This window comes from Tachyglossus aculeatus, chromosome 18 (assembly GCF_015852505.1).
Source record: "Tachyglossus aculeatus isolate mTacAcu1 chromosome 18, mTacAcu1.pri, whole genome shotgun sequence".
In the NCBI taxonomy this organism is placed as follows: Eukaryota; Metazoa; Chordata; class Mammalia; order Monotremata; family Tachyglossidae; genus Tachyglossus; species Tachyglossus aculeatus.
Window position 1 is genome coordinate 25,083,746 of NC_052083.1, and position 26,226 is coordinate 25,109,971.

Here is a 26,226-nt window from a genome sequence, read left to right on the forward strand (position 1 = left end):
GTCTGTCTCCCCGCTTCTGACTGTGAGCCCGTTGTTGGATAGGGATTGTCTCTATCTGTTGCCGAATTGTACTTTCCAAGTGTGCTCTGCACACAGTAAGGGCTCCGTAAATATGATTGAATGAATGAATAATCCCAGTTGTGCCACCTGCATATTGTGTGACCTTGGGCAAGCCACTTAACTTCTCCGTGCCTCATTTTCTTCAACTGCAGAATGGGGATTCAATGCTTATTCTCCCTCCCACATAGGCTTTGCGCCCCATGTGGGACAGGGATTGGGTCCGACCTGATTAATTTGTATCTAGCCCAGCGTTTAGAACAGCACTTGACACATAGTAAGCACTTAACAACTGCCATTTTAAAAATTAGCAAGCCAGGACCCAAAGTTCAGAAACAATCAGCCATCCACTGATAGGGATTCTTGGGCACAATGGTGAACCTTCGCCTAGCGTTAAGGGTGTTCATGGTTTCTTCCTTACTCACCCGAAGCAGCGTGGCTCAGTGGAAAGAGCACGGCTTTGAAGTCAGAGGTCATCAGTTTAAATCCCGGCTCTGCCATTTGTCAGCTGTGTGACTCTGGACAAGTCACTTCTCTGTGCCCCAGTTACCTCATCTGTAAAATGGGGATTAAGACTGTGAGCCCCCCGTGGGACAACCTGATCACCTTGTAAACTCCCCGGCGCTTAGAACGGTGCTTTGCACATAGTAAGCGCTTAATAAATGCCATCATTATTATTATTATTATTATTTAGGATCAAGTGTCTGAAAGTGGCTAGGACCAGGAACAGGACACTTTAGGTCAAGCACAAAGTTTGGCTGAAAGTCTGGCTGTAGTTTTTGCTCAAATCAATTTTTTAGTAACCATACAGTAATTATTATGGTATTTGTTCAGTGCTTACTGTGTTCCAGGCAGTGTACTAAGCGCTGAGGTGGATACAAGAAGCAGCAGCGTGGCTCAGTGGAAAGAGCATGGGCTTTGGAGTCAGGGGTCATGGGTTTGAATCCCGGCTCTGCCAATTGTCAGCTGTGTGACTTTGGGCAAGTCACTTAATGTGAGCCCCCCGTGGGACAACCCGATCACCTTGTAGCCTCCCCAGCGCTTAGAACAGTGCTTGGCACATAGTAAGTGCTTAATAAATGCCATCATTATTATTATGATGGCAAATGGATTAGACACGGTCCCTGCCCCATGTGGGGCTCACAGTCTCAATCCACATTTTACAGACGAGGTAACCGAGGCACAGAGACGTGAAGCGACTTGCCCAGGGTCACATGGCAGACAAGTGGTGGAGCCGGGATTAGAACCCATGACCTTCTCACTCCTGGGCCCGTGTTCTATCCACTACACCAATGCTGCTTCTCAATACTGTACAATACTATAGAATACTATAATGACCAATATTTTTCAAACACAATTTATTGGGGAGGACTTGTCAATTAGCGAGGCTCTCAGACCAATTGGGAAGCATCCGGTAATGAATACCCATTATCACCTTTGCCTCCTAATTCATATATTTGTATTCCATGATGATTATTATGATGACATTTATTACAGGCTTACTTTGTGTAAAACCCTATTCTGTGTGGGGTATCGATAAAATAATCAGAACAGATACAGTTCTTATCAAGGGGCTATTGTAATTCACCTCTCTGGAATCAATTTAAACATGCAAAAAACAAGCTGTAAAAATGATCTTCTTGAAGGGACTGAGCCTAGCTTCTTGCCCAGACTGAGCCCCCTTTTTCCTCTCCTCCACCCTACCTCCTTCCCCTCCCCACAGCCCCTGTATATATGTTTGTACAGATTTATTATTCTATTTATTTTACTTGTACATATTTACTATTCTATTTATTTTGTTAATGATGTGCATCTAGCTTTATTTCTATTTATTCTGATGACCTGACACCTGCCCACGTGTTTTGTTTTGTTGTCTGTCTCCCCCTTCTATTCATTCATTCATTCAATCGTATTTATTGAGTGCTTTCTGTGTGCAGAGCACTGTACTAAGCACTTGGGAAGTACAAGTTGGCAACATATGGAGACGGTCCCTACCCAACAGCGGACTCACAGTCTAGAAAGGGGACCCCGTTGTTGGTTAGGGACCGTCTCTATACGTTGCCAACTTGTACTTCCCAAGCACTTAGTCCAGTGCTCTGCACACAGTAAGCGCTCAATAAATACGATTGAATGAATGGGACATTGACAAGGTCCATGGTGAAACGAAGAATGGTCGGTACATTGTAGTTTTAGGGAAAAGCCGTTAACTCTCTACTCATTCAAACATCTTCCCCACGCAGTCTTACAAATCACTAAACTGTATCAGTAGAAACAAACTGCTCTGGGTTGTCTTAAACTGTCATTTTAAAATGATATTTGCTCATACTACTATCTGCAAAGTACTATTAGCGGTGGAGTGGATAGAAATTAATCAGGTCAGACATGGGACTCACAATATAGAGGAGGAGAACAGGAATCCTCATTTTACAGGTAAGAAAGTGAGGCACAGAGAATATAAGCGACTTGCCAAAGGTTACACAGCGGCTAGTAGCAGTTTCAAAACTAGAATCCAGGTCTGATGACTTTCAAGTCCCACACACTTTCCACTAAGGTGTGTCTCTCTCTCTCTCTCTCACTTTTGGCCTTTGGAGAACTGACCTTCAGACACTGAGCTCCAGAGCCTAGCATTTCTGATGTTTTAAAAATCTGAATCCTTGCCCCACAGTGGCAGTCAATGATTAGTTTCTCCTAGCCCTCTGGAACCCTGTTTAAATCCTTTATTCCCAGCTAAGCAATAAAGGCAGCTGCAGATCTCCAATTGGCAGAGTAGCTGAAATTTTGTCTGTAGCTACAAAAAAAGGAGAAACAATATTGAATTCATTTACATTTTTTTAACCAACAAGGAGACAGAATATCAGAGCATATTAACGGCTCCTTTAGGTTTTGAAAATAAAAGCTTAAATTTTGCCTTTCAGTACCTATAGCAAAGCAAGTCTAATGGTAAATAGTGTATTGGCAAATGCTACAGAATAGATCCATTAAAGTTTATTGTCATGTAATTTGAACTTCCTTAAGTTTTTTAGCATGTAAACACTGTCAGAGACAAGGTGCCTGCCTGATTGGCATAATCTAACTCAGTAATACCCCTTTCAGAATCACACCTGGTCTGACTCAGTAATACCCCTTTCAGAATCGCACCTGGAGAGTTTCCAGTCCTCTACCAGTCTCGGCTACAGGAGGGAAAGTCAAGCGAGGCCTACCCATTCCAGTCCTAGCTTGGGCAGTGGCTAGTGAGTGGAGGGCAATCTGCTACATGTCAAAACTCACTCGTGCTGGGCAACAGCAGCAGGGGAGAGAATTGAGGGGCAGAGACTCAAATTTACTGCATGTAAGGCGGCAATAGTAAACCACTTCCATATTTTTACCAAGAAAACTGAATGGATACACTACCAGAATGATTGCAGACGGAGGTGGGGCATGTGTCTGGGTTTGTCTCTTTTTGTTGCTGAATTGCATTTTCCAAGCTCTTAATACAGTGCTCTGCACACAGTAAGCACTCAGTAAATACGATCTAATGAATGATTATGCCCATGGAGTCGCTATGGGTTGGGAACGACTCAACAGCTTAAGACAAGACTTAGTAATGGCCCGTGTTTTCTCATTGTCATCACAGTTATTATCATCATCAAAGGTATTTATTGAGCATTTTCTGTGTGCTAAGCACTTGGGAGAGTAAAACTCGCTAGAGTTAGTCAACACGTTCCCTGCGTACAACAAGCTTATTGTTTAGAGCGGGAGACAGATATTAATATAAATAAATAATTTATGGGTAAGTTCATTCATTCATTCAATTGTATTTATTGAGCGCTTACTGTGTGCAGAGCACTGTGTAAGTGCATAAATGCTGTGGGTCTGAGGGTGGGGTGGATACCAAATTCCTACCTTCATTCATTCAATTGTATTTACTAAGCGCTTACTGTGTGCAGAGCACTTACTAAGCACTTGGAAAGTACAGTTCGGCAACAGATGGAGACAGTCCCTACCCCAAAACGGGCATACAGTCTAGAATGGGGAGACAGACAACAAAACATAACAAATAGACAGGCATCAATAGCATCAGAATAGATAAATGGAATTATAGCTATATACACGTCATTAATGAAATAAATAGAATAATGAATATGTACAAATATACACAAGTACCGTGGGGCGGGGAAGGGGATAGAGCAGAGGGGAGGAGGAGCAGAGTCTGGGAAGGCCTTCTGGAGGAGGTGATTTCTCAGTAGGGCTTTCAAGGGGGGAAGAGAGCTAGTTTGGCGGATGTGAGGCGGGAGGGCATTGCAGGCCAGAGGTAGGATGTGGGCCGGGGGTTGACGGCGCGGCAGGCGAGAACGAGGGTCAGTGAGGAGGTTGGCGGCAGAGGATCGGAGTGTGCGGACTGGGCTGTAGAAGGAGAGAAGGGAGGTGAAGTAGAGGGGGCGAGGTAATGGAGAGCTTTGAAGCCAATAGTGAGAAGTTTTTATTTCATATGAAGGTTGATAGGCAACCACTGGAGATTTTTGAGGAGGGGAGTGAATGCCCAGAGCGTTTCTGTAGAAAGATAATCCGGGCAGCAGAGTGAAGTATAGACTGAAGCGGGGAGAGACAGGAGTTTGGGAGATCAGAAAGGAGGCTGATGCAGTAATCCAGTTGGGATATAATGAGAGATTGTACCAACAAAGCAGCAGTTTGGATAGAGAGGAAAGAGCGGAACTTGGTGATGTTGTGAAGGTGAAACCGACAGGTTTGGGTGATGGATCTGATGTGTGGGGTGAATGAGAGAGTGGAATCAAGGATAATAATAATAATAATGGCATTTATTAAGCACTTACTATGTGCAAAAGCACTGTTCTAAGCACTGGGGAGGTAACAAGTTGATCAGGTTGTCCAATGGGGGGCTTACAGACTTAATCCCCATTTTACAGATGAGGTAACTGAGGCCCAGAGAAGTGAAGTGACTTGCCCAAAGTCACACAGCTGACAAGTGGCGGAGCTGGGATTTGAACCCATGACCTCTGACTCCAAAGCATGGGCTCTTTCCACTGAGCCATGCCGCTTCTCTATGACACCAAGGATGACACCAAGGTTGCGGGCTTGTGAGACGTGAAGGATGGTAGTGCCGTCTACAGTGACGGGAAAGTCAGGGAGAGGACAGGGTTTGGGAGGGAAGATAAGGAGCTCAGTCTTAGACATGTTGAGTTTTAGGTGGTGGGCAGACATCCAGGTGGAGATGTCCCGAAGGCAGGAGGAGATATGAGCCTGGAGGGTGGGAGAGAGAAAGTTTGAGCATAAGAGTGAAGGAAATGGACAGTGGCAGTGATCCAGGGCTGTGGGTTAGTGGTGTGAGAGCGACGAAGGGATAGGGGAGCGAGTGAGTTGAGTTGAGTAGAGAGGATGAAGTTGAGCGCATCAGTCTGGTCATCAAGAGTGGGTAGAGCGGATAGGGAGGCGAGGTGGGGTGTGACAGACAAATCTCAGAGTCAATCATCAACAGCTTTATTAAACATCTTCTATGTATGTGCCGAGCACTGTCCTAGACTCTTGCCAAAGTATAATAGAAGTGGAAGACGTGAGCCCTGTCTTGAGAAGCAAAGAGCTGCAGCAGTAATTAGGCCCAAGCAAAAAATGAGCCAGCTGGGTTGTGTCACAGGTGCTGTCAAGAGTTGAACATTCACAAATTGGATAATATTCCTTATATATTCTCTGCAGAAGGCAGTCATCTAATAGAGACTTGAGTCCACTTTGGGCCACACTTAAAAAGGGATGAGGAGAAATTGCTGAGGAGACAAAGATGGGCCACTTCACTATCAACAGTATCGTTTTCAAGTATTTGTCTGACAACTGGATATAGTAATAATTATGGTATTTGTTAAGTGCTTACTATGTGCCAAGCACTGTATAAGCACATAAACACTTGTACATATTTACTATTCTATTTATTTTGTTAATGATGTGCATTTAGCTTTAGTTCTCTTTGTTCTGACGACTTGACACTTGTCCACATGTTTTGTCTTGTTGTCTGTCTCCTCCTTTTAGACTGTGAGCCCGTTATTGGGTAGGGTCCGTCTCTCTATGTTGCCAACTTGTACTTCCCAAGCACTTACTACAGTGCTCTGCACACAGTAAGCACTCAATAAATATGATTGAATGAATGAATGAATTGAATGAATGAATAAGCGCTGGGGTAGATACAAGGTTATCAGGTTGTCCCACATGGGGTTCACAGTTTTAATCTCCATTTTACAGATGAGATAACTGAGGCGTAGAGAAGTTAAGTGACTCTCCCAAAGTCACACAGCTGACAAGTGGCGGAACTGGGATTAGAACCCATGACCTCTGACTCTCAACCTGTGCTCTTTCCACTAAGCCACGCTGCTTCTCCAGTTCCACATTTGTTCTTTTCCTCAAGTAGTTCCCTCTCCCTGAGAATTAAACAAAATTGATTGTGATTAGCCCAAATTCTGTAAATATCTTGCTGTGGAAGTTTGTTTGAGCATTCCAGATATTCTGTAACTAAGCCTTTGCAAGCAGCTATATTTACAAGCATCTAAATCTTTTCCTAATTATGCCTTGTTTATTGCTGCAAATTTTGAGACAATCAGATACATCAGCTATTTTTGATGGGCTATTTTTGTGCTCACGTTAAGCCAAATTCATAGTTCTATCTTTCTTCTCCTGTAATATTTATTAAAATATGTTCTCATTTCATATGGCTGGTTTCCTAAAATGAATCGTGGGCTTTTATAATATGTGAGTGTGTGTGTGTATAGAGATACATATATGCATATAGATAGATAGATAATTATCTATCTATATATACAAACATGTATTTCTGCTCTACTAATGGTAGTCTGGCTTCCTCTCCACTTCTCTATTCTTTGTGAGATGCTGTGCAGAGGCATCTTGGATCTGTTTGTTTGGTTTCAAACTTTTAAACATTCAGTATAATCAGGGTGCAACTGAGTTTGGCTTGTTTCATTGGGTAAGCAAAGTGACCACTGTAGGAAATTCTCTGCCTCTGCCCGTTTGATTTATCTCTTTGTTTTCATGTGTTACCTTATGTCACTTCAGCCAGATCTGCCGTAACGCTTGATCTCTTTAGCCACTTTGGCTAGAATGCTATTGTGGGCTTCCGGGAGTTTTCTTCCCACTTTCCAGGCGATGCAGGTTGGAAGAAGTGATTTTGCATTCGACAACTTACAGCGCGTGAATACTCCAGCGCATGTTTTCAGAAGTGTGTGGTTCTTTAGGTACATAGCCTTGTGTTACTGCTGGGTTTGCAAACTCAATCCTCAACCTTGATTTTTCACTCATCGCTGACGAATAGACGTGCATGTTGGTGAAATCCTGCATATGTTCTCATCTCACCATTATATGCCTGGAAATGTAAGCACTCTATTTTTGGCCTCAGTGTTTGCTGTTCTCATGTCAACACAACAATGGTTAGAGACCCATTAAGTTAATGACAGTTGAAGAAACAGTTCATTCATTCATACAGTCGTATGTGTGTGCAGAGCACTGTACTAAGCACTTGGGAAGTACAAGTTGGCAACATATAGAGATGGTCCCTACCCAACAGTGGGCTCACAGTCGAAGGACGTGTAAAAACACCCTCCTCATTAAAGACCCGTCCCCTGTGTTCCCTAATTCAGTAAAGATTAAAAATAATAATAATAATAGAGACAGGCCTTTTCACTGAAATAAAGTGTGAAGACCAGCAAAAGAACCAAAGATAAGACAGACCTAAAAAAAATCATTTCTAGATGCACCTTAACCCAAAATATGCCTGAATATGCAGTATGCCAAAATTCTCAGTATGGTTTATGCCATAAAGGAAATTTACAATGCCATGACTCTACTCCTTGAAAATTCTCCAGGGAATTACTGACAAGGGATATTATTTGCAGACTTTAAAAGTGTCACTCTTTCAAAAACTGGTTCATAATATCTAATGTAACTGTAGTACCTTTTCAGAAATTCTCTGGGGTGGATCTTTAAATCACCGTGCTCTCCACAACCTCCCCCTCCCACTCCGCCGCTCCCCGATTTGTAGAGGATCATTTTATTCCATTATGCAGATGACATATTTTTTAAGAAAAGCATAAGGTATGCAGAGACTCCTTTAAGTCGGTTACCTTGTATGAGAAGTCATTCTTAGGGTGTTATTTCATCGGAAAAACTAAATTCTCTCTTTAGAAAACAAACCCCAAATCTTTTAGAGGATTCCTTTCTTTCATACAACTTGCGAGTGGGAAGCATTTATTTGGGGAGGGTGGGGAAACCAAAGGTCCTGTAATAAACTAAAATTGCCTGTCATGTACAGCAGAGGAAGGGGAGCAGAGATCATTCTGAGCAGCTGGTGGCCATATTGATGAGGTCATGTGGTCTCTAGTGCGGGTGCCATCTTGATTGTCATCTTGACAGGGAGGTCAAGATCTAATTTGCCACCCCTGCCAGTTACTGTCTGGCTTTTTACCTCACTTACCATCTGAAACAAATTCTGTACTTGGCCCCTCTATAATCTTCACTCTGTCTTCAGCCTCCAGGAGTGGTCAGTATCAATTTTTCTATGAGTCTGAATGGAGCTATCCTTTTGCACACCCTAAATCCAGACTTCAGTTTGTAGGACCCAAATCCCCACCAATGGGTAAAGATAATAATGAGAAAAATTTCCCACAACCTTGGCATCCTCCTTGACTCTTCCCTCTCTTTCACACACCATATTCAATCTGTTGCCGAGACTGATTAGATTCAAGATCGGCGTTATTTGTCATCTTGTCATGGCATTTGATATTGATTATGACCTGTAAATGGTGGTCGACCACCTAGGAAACCAGTTACGACGGCTGTGTGGGTACCGGTCTCACAGTAGGTTGGACAGCACTGCAGCTATGCAGACCTTTAGTTTTGTATGGAGTGTGATAACAGGCTGCTGCTACATTCTATTTGACAATCTCTGATGGATGCGTTGACCTTTTTCCTTTTGTTTTCTACTTCCTTTCCTATCATTTCTCTCTTGGTCTTTGCGTTTTACAGGGATACAGTTCTATGATGGCATTCAGCTGTCCATTATAAATCCAGATTTTGGTTGTGTGTTTGGCTTCCCCGGTACAGGCTGAAAACATCAGTTTTCCTTAGACTTGTCATCAGTCCATATTGGCTGCTGATTCGGTGAAGCAGTTCCCAGTCATTCGTATCGTTTTCTTGGTCGTATGCCTCTACGATGCAGACTTTTGCATTCTGTAATTTTTTAATGTTCTGGCACTTGGAATAATGCACAAAGTCTGTTGATTTGAAAGAGCTTTCCAGAGCGGTGAAGCAGATTCTTATAATTTCCTCAACTATAAAATGGGAATTCCATACCTGTTGCCCCTCCTACTTAGACTTTGAGCCCCATGTGGGACAGGGACTGTGTCCAACCTGATTATTTTGTATCCTAGTGCTTACAACAGTGCTTGACACATAGAAAGCACATAACAAATTCAACAATAATAATAATAAAAATGCTCAGTGTTAAGGTCCTGATAAGTTACATGCAAAGACGTGGTATTTTACCTTTTCTTCACCTATTTGTTCATCCATATCCAGTGTTTTCAGTAGATGACCATTTTTATGGCATTTAATTTCTCCTCATTCCAATCATTGTCATTGTCACAGTCTTCTAGACTGTGAGCCCGCTGTTGGGTAGGGACCATCTCTATATGTTCCCAAGCGCATAGTACAGTGCTCTGCACACAGTAAGCGCTCAATAAATATGATTGAATGAATGAATGAAATGCCCTCTGGCTAAATGGAGAAATGACACATTTTTCAGATAATTTGGAGAAAAGTTGAGTTTTTTTCTGATCTGATAACCTACCCCAGTGCTTAATACACTGCTTGGCACATAGTAAGATCTTAACAAATTATTATTGTTATTATTATATGGAATCATTCAGGTAATTTTCTTTGGTTCACATCACTAGACTGGATCTGGCCCCAAGTCCTCTGATGTAAAGCCAAAATTTGGCTATGGAAACTTTGCTTCTCGATTTTTTCACCCAGTTCTAACACTTCCTACCGTATATGTGCCTCCCAGGTGAAATGTGGACTTGAGTCCCTTGAGAAGTTCTGTCTCCAGAGCATCCCTAAGCTTGCTCTCAACCCCTTACTCCACGATTGGAAAGGAAATTGAGGTTTTCTAAGTAATATTTGAGAGGTGTAGTCTAGTGGAAGGACCATGGGCTTGGGAGTTAGAGGGCCAGGTTCTAATCCCAGTTCCATCACTTGCCTGCTGTGTTACCTTGGGTGGGTCACTTAATTTCTCTGTGCCTCAGTTATCTCGTCCGTAAAATGGGGATTAAGACTTTGAGCCCCGTGTGAGACATGGACGGTATCCAACCTGATTATCTTGTATTTACCCTAGTGTTCAGTACTGTATCTGGCACATAGAAAGTGCTTAACGTATATTCAGTCTGTCACCTAGTCCCCCACAACATCCCTAAACTTTCCTAACTGCCACCGTGTCAAACCACGCATTTATCCTATCCGTACTTGATTACTGCATCAGTCTCCTTTTTGACATCCCTGCCTCCCGTCTCTCCCCACTCCAGTCAATACTTCACTCGGCTGCCTGGATCATTTTTCCACAGAACCAGTCAGCCCATGTTTCCCCACTCCTCAAGAACCCCCCAGTGGTTGCCCTTCCACCTCAGCATTAAACAGAAACTCCGTCTCATTGACTTTAAACCACTCAATCACCCTTCCCCTTCCTGCTTTACCTTGCTGCTTTCCTACTATAATCCAAACCACACACTTCACTCACCGTACCTCGATCTCATCTATCTCACTGCCAACCTCTCGCCCATGTCTTGCCTCTGGCCTGGACTGCCCTGCTTCCTCGTATTCAACAAACAATTATTCTCCCTTTCTTCAAAGCCTTCCTGAAGGCAAGAGACCTTCCCTGACTAAACCCTACTTTCCTTTACTTCAGCTCCCTTCTGCATCGCCCTGACTTGCTCCCTTTAATAATAATAATAATGATGGTATTTGTTTAAGCGCTTCCCAGCTCCACAGCACTTACGTACATATCTATAATTTATTTATTTACATTAATGTCTGTCTCCCCCTCGTTGTGGGCGGGGAACGTGTCAACTGTAAATGTGTACTATCCCAGGTGCTTAGTACAGTGCTCTGCGCACAGAAAGTGCTCAATAAATATGACTGACTGATTGTTTAACAAATACCATTGACATATACGTACATTCATTTAAAGCCACCAAAGTTCAGAACTAGCATGGGTCAAGTTGATGATCAGAGTAACAAAAGCCAGAAATTATATGTTTCCTCATTGAGGCTGCCTCCGAGATTGTTTGGGGAAATGGCCGGAAACAGGGTACAGTCTGTGATACCGCCCAGGTTAATTTGCTCCAGCTTCTCTTTATGCTGGATTCTAGTTTAAGCCAAGAGAAATATGTTAGCCCATAGAAATCTCTTCTGGCTCAGGAGAGCAGGCAGGTAATAATAATAATTGTGGTAATTGTTAAGTGCTTATCATATGCCAGGCACTGTACTAAGCGTTGGGGTAGATACAAGTAAGTCAGGTTGGACACAGTCCCTGCCCCACACGGAGCTCCTAGTCTTAATCCCCTTTTTACAGATGAGGTAACTGAGTCTCAGAGAAGGGAAGTGAGTTGCCTAAGGCCACACAGCAGACACGTGGTGGATCAGGGATTAGAACCCAGGTCCTTCTGAGTCCCAGGCCCATGCTCTCTATCCACTAGGATAGGCACACCATAGGATGCTCCCAAACTGACTGAATTCTCCTAGTTTCTTCGTCTGGAAAACTAAGCCCCCAGTCCATGGCAGAAAGGGGCCAGATGGAGCGATCCCGTTAACTTTCGAGGATCCGGCTTCCTTAGAGAATGTTCCATTAACATTCTGGAAACTGTCGGCAGAGCCAAACCATTTTCCAGATTCATAGTGCCATTCCATGCTACTCCTTTATTCCCCACAACTCTCCTGCCAGAAACGATTTGAACGGATATTTAAAACACACTTTTGTGATCTTGCCTAGCATGCTGCATTGCAGTTGACTATTAAAAAGCCAGAAGAGACTCATTTAATAAGCAGATTTCATTTTACTTTTTCCACTCAGAGAGGACCTTTTTTGTTCCTTGGGTGTTGGGACAATAGGTGGAAAGGACAGGGGAGGCTAAATTTGGCTATTTAACAGCCTTCCAGGTTAGCTGTGCCCCCTTGGATGTTGGTACGCAGTGTGGCGGCTGGTTCTGAACTTTCTGAATAAGCATGTGTCCACTTGTGATGAGGTAAAAATCCACGACCCATCAGTTCCGTCAAGGCAGGGAGCTTCCTGCAGCCTGTCGATGCAACCCGTTTGTTCTGACGACTTGACACATGTCCACATGTTTTGTTTTGTTGTCTGTCTCCCCCTTCTAGACTGTGAGCCTGTCGTTGGGTAGGGACCGTCTCTATATGTTGTCAACTTGTACTTCCCAAGTACTTAGTACAGTGCTCTGCACACAGTAAGCACTCAATAAATACGTTTGAATGAATGAACCCCTCTCCCATCTTCCAGTCCATCACTGGAAACGTTAACAAGCAACAAAATAGGGTCAGAAGCCTTTCACGTCCCCAAATGATTATTTCCAATCATCATGTAAATAGATTCCTATATTGAAGATAAGAAATTCTAAGGGATGCTATAGCAATAAGAAAACTAAATGATCATTTCAGGGAAGGGGGCGGAGGTATTTAAAGTCAGGCTGTATTTCTGTTTCAGGTCGGAAAAGCAGATTTAGCCCAGAGAAGCAGATCCAGCACTTCAGCAGTCAGACAGCTGTGTTTTGAGACCTAAGCACTCATACTTTGATCTGTGGCCTGAGAATTTTAAAACGGCTTCAGGAATGTCCCGAGTATTATGGATGATAGCCAAATAAATCATCCCTCTCATTTGAGATGGAAAACTAGGGTCTCTGTACTGGCAAGGCCTCCTGGCCCAAGGAGAAGGTTAGAAAGTTTGTAGAGATGAAAAATCTCAGTTCACACAGCCGGAAAAAAATTAATTTCACTGACCACTGCATAGTGATTGTTGAGGGTGCTCTATTATAAGACATGTTTTCGAGTTTTTCATTTTTAGTTTCAATTTTGCCTTTTTTCTTTCGAGGGAAGAAACTGATTCTCATCTTTCTCCTGGGTTCATTTATTATTATGAGAAGCAGCATGGCTTGGTGGCAAGAGCCTGGGCTTGGGATTCAGAGGTCATGGGTTTGAATCCTGGCTCCGCCACTTGTCAGCTGTGCGACTTTGGGCAAGTCACTTAACTGCTCTGGGCCTCAGGTACCGCATCTGTGAAATGGGTTTGAAGACCGTGAGCCCCACGTGGGACAACCTGTTAACCTTGTATCTCCCCCAGTGCTTAGAACAGTGCTCGACACATAGTAAGTGCTTAAAAATACCATTATTATCATCATTATTATTATATTATATTATAATTACAGTGTTCAGTCAACACCTCCAGGCAGAGGAGAAGTTCCTTAGAAGTTGGGTGATTTACCATCCCAGAGAATGAAATTCTAGAACAGGCTGGCTTTACTAGGAAAGCAGCCAGGGATCTTGAAAAGGTTTCTTTCCCTCTTTAAGGCAAAGAAAGCAGACTTAGACAGGTTGTCACAGGTGATGACCTGAAATTCACAAACCCATATAATAAAAAATGACCTTGAAATGGTGTTTTGTTTCAAAGCTCAGGCCTAATATTTCTTTCATAAAAGAGCACTAACATATGCCAGGTGAAGGCGATGTTTCTGCAGTGGAGGAAAAATAAAAATCTCTCTTCCAGCCATCCCTCTCCAAACTATTGAAATAACACAATCGCAAGGATTCATTGAGGGTGAGGTTTGCGTCTGAGATTATGCCGATAGATGGCTGATGATTGGGAGAGTGTTTGGAATTAATCCAAAAAAAATTCTAGGAGGGCATGGGCCACCATCAAATTGGAAATTATAGTGAGGTGGCACATGGAATAGGCTGGATTAACGTGGAGGCATTGTATATATACCTGGCTCCTAGGATAAGGGGAGGCCTTGGCCACCCCCTTCTCTGAAGGAGAGAGCAACTAAAACCACTTCTGCATTATTTAGCAATTAGGTATTTTCTGACTACATCGATATCCATCCATCAATCAGACAATCAATCGGTGCTATTTACTGAGTACTTACTGTGTGCAGAGTACCTCTCTAAGCATTTGAGAGGTACACGCAACAGAGTTTGTAGACACATTCCATGCGCACAAGGAGCTTACAGTCTAGAAGGGGAGACAGACAATAAAAAATTATTAATAATAATTAATGTGTACATAAATGATCTGGGGTGAAGGTGAATATCAAGTGCTTAAAGAATATGAGTTTAAGGCAACACAGAAGGAAGAGTGAGTAGGGGAAGTAAGGGTTTAATCAAGGAAGACCTCTTGGAGGAGATGTGATTGTAATGAGGCTTTGAAGGTGGTTAGCTGTTGGTCATATGTGAAAGGGGAGGGTGAGTTTCAGGCCTTTGGGAGGATATGGCTAAGTAATAATAATAATAATAATAATAATGGCATTTATTAAGTGCTTACTATGTGCAAAGCACTGTTCTAAGTGCTGGGGAGGTTACAAGGTGATCAGGTTGTCCCACGGGGGGCTCACAGTCTTTAATCCCCATTTTACAGATGAGGTAACTGAGGCCGAGAGAATAATAATAATAATGATGATGGCATTTTTTAAGCGCTTACTATGTGCAGAGCACTGTTCTAATAATAATAATAATAATAATGGTATTTGTTAAGCACTTATTATGTGCAAAGCACTGTTTTAAGTGCTGGGGAGGGTACAAGGTGATCAGGTTGTCCCACAGGGGACTCACAGTCAATCCCCATTTTATAAATGAGGTAACTGAGGCACAGAGAAGCGAAGTGACTTGTCCAAAGTCACACAGCTGATAGTTGGCAGAGCTGGGATTTGAACCCATGAGCGCGGGCTCTTTCCACTGAGCCACGCTGCTTCTCTAAGTGGTCCATATTCCATCAATCAATCAATCAGTGGCTATCCCTTGGGATGTTATTCCTTCAGTCATATTTATTGAGCGCTTACTGTATGCAGATCACTGTGCTAAGCACTCGGGAGAGTACGCTATAACAATAAACCGATAACATTTCCTGCCCACAATGAGCTTTCAGTCTAGATAGTGCAAAAATGGCTGCCACACAGACACATCAGAATGGGCAGGGCGGTCCCAGCGTTACCACTCGACTCCACCCTCTCACTTCCCTCTGAATGCTGTGCATGAGCAGAAGCCATTATACATTCTCTGATCTGTAAAGGAGAAGGGGGCTGATAAAAGATTGAGTCAGGGAGATGGCGGGGAGCCATCGGCTTGGAGTTTGGCTCTGCATCTGCGCCAATTCGGGCCCTGCTTCCTTCCGGGTGGGCACCGTCCCAGAAATGAGGTAGCCCCCACTGGGACGCCCTTGTCTGCCAGAGCACAACAGCCACAGAGGCCACCTTTTAAAGGGAAACTGTTCTGCCCTGACGCAAAACAGGAGACAGGAGACTGCTTGTCTTGGAGCAGACAGGTGAGGTCTGATGCTGGGATCCCCTTTATCCTCCTCTCCTCACCCCAGGTCCTGGAAAAACTGTCAGGGGAAGGGGCACAGGGGCAGGTGAGACAGTGGGGACTGTGGTCAGCAGATACAATCCAAGCCCTTGTCATGATCCCGTCCGGTCTCCTGTTACCCCTGCCCCATCCCTGTGGCTGAGGCTAGAGCAGGATTCCCTGCTGCGAGAGAGAGAGAGGAATGTTCCACCCAAGCTGTGTTCGGATTCCAACTGTTTCCCTTTTGGTCCCCTCAGTGTCTCTCCCGTGAGTCGAGTTGGTGGGGGATAACTGGGTGGACTTGCGAGACGGGCCAAGCCCAGATCCCAGCAGGGATTGATCTGGCCTTGTGTTATGGTAGACAGAAGCAGGAAAGCGTTTCGGTGGAAACTTTCCAAGAGTGGAAAGACACTACCAACCTGACGGCTCCAAGGAGAATTCCCTAAAATCCTGTCATGAGGAAAGATTAGTGACCTCCTTCCCTATCCAGCCTCCCAGTCTGGGCTGTCTAAGGAATTCTGTACATCCATTCTGTAATATTATTGATAATAATAATGGCATTTGTTAAGCACTTACTGTGTGTCAGGCACTGTCCTGTGCTCTGGGGAGGATACAAGCAAATGGAGTTGGCCAAAGTCCCCGTCCCACGTGGGGCTCACAGTCTCAATCCCCATTTAACAGTTGAGGTCACTGAGGCACAGAGAAGCTAAGTGACTTGGCCAAGGTCACACAGCAGACAAGTGGCAGAGCCGGGCCTTGACCAGAAAATGGCAAATGCGATGGCCTCCTGGTGCAGAGCTGAGGACCTAGAACCGTGCCTCAATCGTAAGTCTTCAATGCTCTGTAAAGTGAATTAAACATAACAGTAGAGGCTGTAAGTTTTCTTTCTTGTCCTGAGTGCTGAAATACCTTGTTACCCCCCTCAGATTTTCCAACATTGGTGCTGTAGAAAGATCACTTAGCAGTTGCTTGGGAAAAAACTCATTTTTTCGTCATAGAAGGAAAAAAATGAACAAGAGATGCAGATAACTTTTCTGATTTAGGCCATATACTTTTATGCTTTCAGACCTTCTATCAGGGAAGCTGAATCACAAGAAAACAGTCCCATGAAACCTAAGAATTAGGATTGTTTTTGAAAAACACAATTTCCCCATGGAGCGATGTTTTTGCAGTGGCTTTAAATTACCAGGATCCTTCGGAATGGGGTTCTGACAGTACTCTACACTGATCCTTCACTTTGAGAAGCAGTCTGGCTCGGTGGAAAGAGCCCGGGCTTTGGAGTCAGATGTCATGGGTTCAAATCCCGGCTCCGCCAGTTGTCAGCTGTGTGACTTTGGACAAGTCACTTCACTTCTCTGGGCCTTAGTTACCTCATCTGTACAATGGTGATGAAGACTGTGAGCCCCCCGTGGGACAACTTGATCACCTTGTAACCTCCCCAGCGCTTAGAACAGTGCCTTGCACAAAGTAAGTGCTTAATAAATGCCATCATCATTATTATTATTTTTAGACCTAGGAAATGGCTAACGTGTCAGTGCATTCTTGGTTTGTTTTTCAGGAAACTGTAATTTAAGTCACACAAGTAGGTAATCAGAAGGCACAAGCACTCTTTCTTTTCATTTTCCTGATCTCATTCACGCAGACCCCATCTCCAAAAATAAATTAAATGCAGAGGGCACATAGTTTAATGAGAACTCATTCCGCATAAGAGGTTGACTTTCCCTTTGGAACTGTTTGCTGTCATGCCAGACCTCAGTCTCTTTGCTGGTGTTTCTGGATTTACAGTCCAGTCTCGAGTTCTAGGTCATAGGCAACGTGAACCTTTTCAGCTAAAGTGGCGTATAGGAAATAGAAAGCTGGCGGGAGGTTTGCTAGAAACCTTTGTTACTACTTTCCATTATTTCCTATAATGCACTTTTCCTTAATGCAGCTGGTTTAAAGCCGCATTTCATAGTGCAAATACTGTTTATCTACTAGCTAAAAATATGCATCTAATGATTGTGGTGGACCAGATACTTTTTTTCTTTTCATGCCACTCATCTGGATGATTACTCTATAGTAATAATGAACATGGTGGCATTTAGTAGTCACCTAAACTGTGCCAAGCACTGGGATAGATTAAAGAAAATCAGATTGGGCACCCTCCATGTCCCTCACTGTCTCTGGGGGAGGGAAGCAGTTGTTTAATCCTCAATTTAGAGATGAGGAATTTCTCTTGCCACCGATATTTCGCTCACACCCTTCTGCCTGCCTGAAATGCCCTCCCCCTTCATATGCACCAGATTGCCACTCAGCCCATTTTCAAAGCCCTACTAAAATCAAACCTCTTTCCAGGAAGAATAATTCCTCATCTCCCCACCCTATTTTAGCTCCCTTTTACATCGCATGCCCTTGAGTTAGTACGCACTTAGGAGCTCATCCTCCACAGCACTTATGTACATAACCTGGTAACTGATTGCCTCCTCTGCCTGTGATTTATTTTAATGTCCATCTCCCCTACTGTATTGAAAGTTCCTGGAGGGCAGGGATCAATCAATCAATCAATCAATCTTATTTATTGAGCACTTACTATGTGCAGAGCACTGTACTAAGCGCTTGGGAAGTACAAATTGGCAACATATAGAGACAGTCCCTACCCAACATTGGGCTCACAGTCTAAAAGGGGGAGACAGAGAAAAAAACCCAAACATACTAACAAAATAAAATAAATAGAATAGATATGTACAAGTAAAATGAATAAATAAATAAATAGAGTAATAAATATGTACAAACATATATACATATATACAGGTGCTGTGGGGAAGGGAAGGAGGTAAGATGGGGGGATGGAGAGGGGGACGAGGGGGAGAGGAAGGAAGGGGCTATCTACAGGGATCATATCTACTTACTCTGTGGTACTCTCTCAAAAGTTTAGCACAATGCTCTGCCCATAGTTAGTGCTCGCTCATTCATTCATTCTTCAATCGTATTTATTGAGCGCTTACTGCACGCGGAGCACTGTACTAAGCACTTGGGAAGTGCAGTTCAGCAACAGAGACAATCCCTGCCCACAACTTGCTCACAGTTTAGGTATATATCTGTAATTTATTTATACATAGTAATGTCCGTCTACTCCTCTAGACTTAAGCTCATTGTGAGCAAGGAAAACGCCTTCTAACTCTGTTATATTGTCCTTTCCCAAGTGCTTAGTGCAGCGCTCTAAACATTCAGTAAATAGGTTTGATTGATTCATTTGCGAGGCACAATGAATAGGGCCATCTGATTTCTAATCCCAGCAATGTGAGACCTTAGGCAAGTCACATAACTCTCTGTGCTTCAATTCCCTTATCCATAAGATGGGGATTAGAACTTGTTGCCATCTTGTACTTCCCAAGCGCTTAGTACAGTGCTCTGCACACAGTGAGTGCTCAATAAATACGAGTGAATGAATGAATGAACTCAGAAGCAGCGTGGCCTCCTGGATAAAGCATAGGCCTGGGAGCCAGAGTACTTGGGTTCCAATTCCAGTGCCACCACTTTCCTGCTGTGTGACCTTGGGCAAGTCATTTACCATCTCCATGCCCAAGTTTCCTTAACTGTAAAATGGAGATTCAGTAGCTGTTCTCCCTCCTACTGAGGCTATGGGTGGGCAGGCCTGTATCTGGCCAGACTAACGAGTATCTACCCCAATTCATTCATTCAGTCATATTTATTGAGCGCTTACTGTGTGCAGAGCACTGTACTAAGCACTTGGAAGGTACAAGTTGGCAACATATGGAGACGGTCCCTACCCAACAACGGGCTCACAGTCTAGAAGACGCTTAACAAATGCTATAAAGAAAATATAACATTGTCCTCCCTTCCTTTTAAATAACAGTCTTGTGTGGGACAGAGACTATATCCAGTCTGATTATCCTGTGTCTTCTGTATCTATTCCAGTGCTTTATATAACACTGGGCACATAGTAAGGGCTTACAAATACCACTATTATCATTATTATTGTTTTTGTTATTGTTAGTATCCTGGATTTTCACCCTCCCATTTCCCGACCTAAACAAAATACCATAATAATCTGGTTACTGACTGTGGAGCTTAGGAGTTGTTCTGAATTTCATTCACTTCTGCTTTTTGGCTCCTTGCCCAATCAGAAGTTATTACTCAGTGTGAAGGCAGGAGAGAATCTTTTGTGAAAATTTGTAGTTAGGGTTTCACAGCCACATATTACAAGGCCCGTCTGAACAGAAGGTTGATCATAATGGATGAAAAAAAACAAGTGGTTTTTTTTTTTTTGGTTTTTTCATTTTTAACAGTAAAGCTCAGATTTTCCAAGTCTCTCTGGAATCCTTCTTTGTTCAGTAAGCATGAAGAGCTTCCAATGGTTTGGCCATAACCAGAGGAGTTCTGATGGTCTCTGAGTGATGTTTTAAAATTCTTCAAATGAGGCCAGATGATTTCTGGAGGAAATTTAAGTGCAGTATCAGAGGATGCTCTCCAAATTGAATGTGTTGAAAATAAAAAACTACTAATACTCTGAAAATGGTTCAGAAAACAAGGGGTCTTTGTAATGGATACAATAAATAATAATAATAACAATGGTATTTGTTAAGTGCTTACTATGTTAAAAGCACTGGTCTAAGCACTGGGGGTGGATACAAGGTGATCAGGTTGTCCCATGTGGGGCTCACAGTCTTAATCCCCATTTTACAGATGAGGTAACTGAGGCACAGAGAAGTTAATTGACTTGCCCAAAGTCACACAGCAGACAAGTGGCAGAGCTGGCAAACCCATGATGTCTGACTCCCAAGCCTGGGCTCTTTCCACTGAGCCATGCTGCTTCTCTAAGCATCTTCCCATCTGGGTCCAGTAGATTATTCCAGGATTTGAACGACAAATGTTAACATACATATCCCACATTAGACTGTCAGCTCCTTGAAGGCAGGCCTCATGTGTAGCAGCTCTGTCGCATTGTACCCTCCCAAGTGCTCGGTGCAGTGCTCTGCACACAGTAAGCACTCAATAAATATCATTGATTAATTGATAATTATTTTCCTTTTGTCCCCAAACATTTTTACTTTTATAGCCTTCCAAACCATTTTCAAAAATGCAGTTGTATTCTGTTCCAAACTCTACAACAGTCACCCTCAAGGCCTCTCCCTCTCTTACTCTACAATTTCTCCCCACTCCCCATATTTTTATGTTTACTTAAGGCAAGTAAACTCAGGCAGGAGATAAACGAGTAGATATCGCCTAGCCTGAAAATATCCTCCCCCAACCTCCCCCAGCTATTGCCCAAACTCCCTCTTTTAATTCCTGTTCAAGCTCCTTGAATGAGTTGCTTACACCTGCCGGCTTTAGTTTCTTTCCAGTTCTCTCCTGGGGCCAGCCAATCTGGCTTCCGCCCCCTCCACTCCATGGAAACAGCTTTTTCCAAGGTCACCAATGATCTCCTTGCCAGACCCTTGGCTTCACTGAGGTCCTCTCCTTCTTAATAACAATACAAATACTGATGGTATTTGTTAAGCGCTTACTATGTGCCAAGCACTGTTCTAAGTGCTGGATCTCCTCCTTCCTTCCTCTCTGGCCAGTCCTTTTTGGTCTCTTTCACTGGCTCATCCTCTGCTTCCCACCCCCTAACTGTGGGAGTCCCTCAAAGCCAACCCTTGGAACGGTGCTTGACGCGAAGTAAGTGCTTAATGATTACCATATTTTTAAATTATTGGGTTTTTTATATCATTACAATGTTTTTTGTTAAGCACTTACTGGAGTACGTACAGATAATCAGGTTGGACACAGTCCCTGGCCCACATGGGGCTCCCAGTCCAAGTAAGAGGGAGGTCAGGTATTGGATTCCCGTTTTACAGTTGAGAAAGTTGAGGCACAGAGAAGTTAAGCGACTTACCCAAGATCACACAGCAGGCAAATGCCAGGGCCAGATTGGACTCAGTGCCTGTCTTATTTATTGGATTATGGTGATTGTTGTATTGCGTTTTGGTGTGAAGGTACATCAGTATTCTCTACCCCTCTGGCAAGTCTTGCCAGCCCCGGGATATCCTCTAGATGTTTCCATCATCCTTCCTATATATCTGTTTCAAGAACCTCCTCATTCATCAGCGATTGTGGAGGTGGCCGATGTGCCAAACTCGCCCTGCTGCTGACACCTCATAGGGTTCAAAATCCATCCTTGTGAGAGTCATGGTGATAGAAGACAATTTATCCCCTTGTCTTTCCTCTGCACCCTGCTCAAAGACGACACCCAGGAAAGTTGGCACCCCAACAACACTTATCCTTTCTCAGATTCCCGTCTCTTTGGAATTAATAGCGATGCTATTTGTTAATCACTTACTACATGCCAAGTACGCTATTAAATGCTAGGGTAGAGACAGTATAAGCAGGTTGGACACGATCCTTGTTCCATAGCTCGGTGCCTAAAGGAGAACAAGTATTTGAAAACCATTTTACAGATTGTGAAACTGAGGCTCAGAGATGTTAGGTGACTTGCTCAATGTCACACAGCAGGCAAGTGTCAGATTCAGGGGTAGAATACAGGTCCCTTCACTTCCTTACCTGTGGGCTTCCCATTAGGGCTCTTCCATATTGATGACCCTGGGTTAGAACTGAGCTCATTCTCTTTTCAGGCTTTCTGTAGTCTAATAACAATACTAATGTAATAACAATAATAATTTTGGTATTTGTTAAGTGCTTACTCTATACCGGCACTGTACTAAGCACTAGGGTGGATACAAGCAAATCAGGGACACAGTCGGGTCTCACAGTCTCAATCCCCATTTTACAGATGAGGTAACTGAGGTACAGAGAAGTGAAGTGACTTGGCCGAGGTCACACACCAGACAAGTGGTGGAGACAGGATTAGAACACATGACCTTCGGACTCCCAGGCTTACGCTGTAATCACGATGCCGTTCTGCTTCTCGTCTTTGGACATAGTTTAGCTGCCCCTAATCTGCTCTGACCCTTGGAGAAATGTCAATTTGAGGTGAAGCGTGGCTCAGTGGAAAGAGCCCGGGCTTTGGAGTCAGAGGTCAGGGGTTCAAATCCCGGCTCCACCAGTTGTCAGCTGTTTGACTTTGAGCAGGTCACTTAACTTCCCTGTGCCTCAGTTCCCTCATCTGCAAAGTGGGGATTAATAATAATAATAATAGTGGCATTTATTGAGCACTTACTATGTGCTAAGCAGTGTTCTAAGCGCTGGGGAGATTACAAGGTGTTCAGGTTCCCCCGCAGGGGGCTCACAGGCTTAATCCCCATTTTATAGATGAGGTAACCGAGGCCCAGAGAAGTGAAGTGACTTGCCCAAAGTCACACAGCTGACAGTTGGTGGAGCTGGGATTCGAACCATGACCTCTGACTCCAAAGCCCGGGCTCTTTCCCCTGAGCCACGCTGCTTCTCTAAGACTATGAGCCCTCCGTGGGACAACCTGATCACCTTGTAACCTCCCCAGTGCTTAGAACAGTGCTTTGCACATAGTAAGCGCTTAATAAATACCGTCATTATTATTATTATCTCTTTGAATTGGAAGAATGTGGAGCGCAGCCAGCCAGCCTCAGGGAAAGCCGTTCTTCATTTCTGTCGGCTTCGCTATCCAGGGTAGATATCAGAATTCAGGACACGCCGGGCTGTTGCACTTTTGTGAGATTCTGAAACTAAAGAACAGCGGCAGCTAACACTGGGAAAAGAATGGAAAGCTGGATGCTTCAGTTTGCTCTCCTTTGGCGCTTTGCAAAGACGGAAGTCTGGATCTCTTCCACCTGGGGCCTTCCTAGGAAAAGTCTTGGCTCCTGCCAAGTTTGGCATTAAGAATGGGGCTCCTGACAGGGTGAGGGTGAATGAATCTGTGCATTTAAACTCAGAATTACATGGCATGCTTTTCTCAATTGGACAGCTGCTCTCTTTGCTGAAGCATGAAAGCACGTTTAGACAGATTGACAATCTATTATCTAGCAGCTCCTGGAAAAAATCCTGAGGGCTTCCTCCAGCTAGTGGGGAAAATCTCTGCATCATGTAAGGCGTCTGAAGAATTCTTATCATCAGCACCATAGATTTGGAATTTGTTAAGCACAAGCAGCCTGGCCTAATGGAAAGAGCTTGGGGCTGGAAGTCAAAGGATGTAGGTTCTAATCCTGGCTCTGCCATGTGTCTGCTCTGTGACCTTGGGCAAGTCACTTAACTTCTCTGTGCCTCAGTTCCCTCTTCTGTAAAATGGGGATTAAGACTGTGAGCACCCTGAAGGACAGGGACTGTGCCCAACCTGATTAACTTGTATCTACCCCAGCGCTTAGAACAGTGGTTAGCACATAGTAAGCATTTACAAAATAATATAATTATTATTGTTGTTATTATTAAGGCCAAGCCCTGAAGTAGATATAATACAAGGCTAAGCGCTGGGGTAGATACAATACAATCAGATTAAATACAGTCCCTATCCCTGAGAAGCAGTGTGGCTTAGTGGAAAGAGCGTGGGCTTGGGAATCTGAGGTCATGGGTTCTAAACCCAGCTCTGCCACTTGTCAGCTGTGTGACTCTGTGCCTCAGTTACCTCATCTGTGAAATGGGGATCAAGACTGTGAGCCCCATGCGGGGACAATCTGATAACCTCGTATCTAGAACAGTGCTTGGCACATAGTAAGCGCTCAACAAATACCATTATTATTATCTCACATGGGGCTTACAGTGTAATGGAGAATAATAATTAACATAACATAAAAATAATAACATGACCTTTGTTTCATGTGGAGCTCGTAGTCTAAGAGAAAACGGATATTTGAAACTTATTTTACAGATAAGGAAACTGAGATCCAGAGAAGTTGAAATACTTGCCCAAAGTCACACAGCCAGCAAGGGGCAAGATCTGGGAGTAGAACCCAGATCTCTTAACCTCCACCCCTGAATACCTGCTTATCAGGAAAGTGCTTGAAGCAAATCTCCCCAGTGTCATCCAAAATTTAATGGACCAAAACCTGATCCTGAAACTCAGTTGCTTTTCTTTATTCTGCTGGGTGGTCTTGGTTTTCCTGGCAGATTCCAGCTCCTGTCCCTTTCCTTTAGTTCCCATTCCCCCTCGCAGAATGTCTCCACACTCTTCCCTGGGAGAGGAAGATCAGTGCTTGGCAGAAAGAGACCTAGAGTCAGTCAGTCAGTCAATCAATCATATTTATAATAATAATGATGGCATTTGTTAAGCACTGACTATGTGCAAAGCACTGTTCTAAGCGCAAGGGAGGATACAAGGGGATCAGGTTGTCTCATGTGGGGCTTACAGTCTTAATCCCCATTTTACAGATGAGGGAACTGAGGCACAGAGAAGTGAAGTGACTTGCCCAAGGTCACACAGCTGACAATTGGCAGAGCTGGGATTTGAACCCGTGACCTCCCATTTATGGAGCACTTGCTGTGTATAGAACACTGGATGTTTGAGAGAGTACAGTAAAACAATATAACAGACACATTTCCCATTCACAGTGAGTTTTCAGTCCAGAGGGGGAGCCAGACATTAATATAAATAAAATTACAGGTAAATAAATGCCGAAGGGCTGGGAGGGGGGGATGAATAAAGGGAGCAAGGCAAGGAGGCACAGAAGTGAGTAGGGGAAGAGGAAAGGCGGACTTAGTCAGGAAAGAGCCCATTGTTGGGTAGGAACCGTCTCTATATGTTGCCAGCTTGTACTTCCCAAGCGCTTAGTACAGTGCTCTGCACACAGTAAGTGCTCAATAAATACGATTGATTGATTGATTGATTGAAACGCTTCTTGGAGGAGGTGTGCCTTCAGCAAGGCTTTGAAGGCAGTGAGAGTAATTGATAATGAAGCAGGAGGGGCCTTCTGATCAGGTACAATCCTGAGGGGCAGTTGGAGTGGTTGAAAAGCAGGTTAACTCTGGATGAAGATGCTAGTTCAGTGGGGAATAGGAAAAACAGAGCCCCCTCTTCCCTGTGATTTTTTTGGAGTCAGTTTGTGTCCTTTTTTCTTCTCCATTAAACTGCAGGTGCCTCAAGGGCTTTCTACCTCTACTCCCAAACATTCAGGGCTGTGCTCTGAATGCTGGAGCCACTTTGCACAATATCTGTCCTGGAGTCCAAGCCGATCTTCCCACCTCCGATATTTCCCCTCTTCATACAGTTGATTGATTCAGCCCAGATCGTTATTTTAGGCACATTTCCCCATTCCTCAGAAACTTGCAATGGTTGTCCATTCCTCTCCTCACCCAGCAGAAACTCTTGACCCTTGACTTTTGGCTCTCTGCTCTCTCTCTGACTTTTCCGCACGTTTCTCCCATTACACCACGATTTGCAATATTCATTCTTCTCAAGGTAACGTACTTGTTGTGCTTCGGTCTCAACGGCCCTTGCTCATGCTCTGTGTTCTTCGAGAAGCTCCCTTTCCCTTCACATTTCTCAGACTGTTGCTCAGCACGTGATCAAACTGGAAATCACACTTCCTCCAGGAGGCCTTCCCCTATCAATTTGTAATCTCCTCGCCTTAAATCTCCAACAGCCGTTTCAGCAATTCTGTACAACCTAAGAACTTGAAGTAATCACAACCCCTGCAAATCCATCTGTAATTTATTTTA

The 26,226-nt window shown here is 43.8% G+C and overlaps 1 protein-coding gene and 1 non-coding gene across 2 annotated transcripts in view; both read left to right on the top strand.

Annotated features, from left to right (window-relative positions):
• The window catches only part of OCA2 (OCA2 melanosomal transmembrane protein), a 207,786-nt gene that overhangs the window by 172,182 nt on the left and 9,378 nt on the right, over positions 1-26,226 (top strand). The gene's annotated exons all lie outside the window — the stretch shown is intronic.
• Positions 3,178-3,314, top strand: LOC119940456. The gene has a single exon (XR_005454933.1). It is a non-coding gene; the product is annotated as a small nucleolar RNA SNORA7 (small nucleolar RNA).